The sequence below is a fragment of the Phytophthora parasitica genome (assembly GCF_000247585.1).
Source record: "Phytophthora parasitica INRA-310 unplaced genomic scaffold supercont2.2, whole genome shotgun sequence".
NCBI classification, from domain to species: domain Eukaryota; phylum Oomycota; class Peronosporomycetes; order Peronosporales; family Peronosporaceae; genus Phytophthora; species Phytophthora nicotianae.
The window spans coordinates 1045041-1045648 of NW_008648988.1; positions in this window are offsets into that span (position 1 = coordinate 1045041).

Consider the following 608-nt stretch of genomic DNA (forward strand, 5'->3'; position numbering starts at 1 on the left):
CCACACGGTTTTCCTCGCTGGTCCAGAAGAAATCCTAGTTTCTTTATCATCTATAGAAGGATATAGAATTTGACACAGGTTTTTCGTCGTAGACATCTCAAGTAGTGATTTGATATTTACCGTAAAGTCCGGATTCAGTAAGACAAATGTTCTCAATCAATATTAATTTCATAAAACGGCTCATATATGTACGAGTGGTAAAAAGTCTAACCTGTTCACCGCCATCCACTCACAGCCGAGTCCTCAATGCCAGCCGTCCCCACTTTTTGTTTGGTAATGTTTCGCCGGCCAAAAAACCACTAACAAAGCTAAACTCAAGGCTCTCGATCGCGGAGCGAAGATCGTGGTCGCTGCTGCAGCGGCCGTGGGCGTAAATCGATCAACGTGGCACCGCTGGAAGAAACAAGAAGCCACCGTCAAAATGGCTGTGCATAACACGCCTACCAATTTCTACACTTCCCGAACTACAAAATGTATGTTCGGAACCCCAACCTAGAGAAAAAGTATTTTTTTATTTTTATTAAATTTTATGACTATGCTGACCTTAGTACAATGCTTAGACTGCTTGGATCGTGGAAATGCGAAAAAAACGTTACTTGTGTGTATCA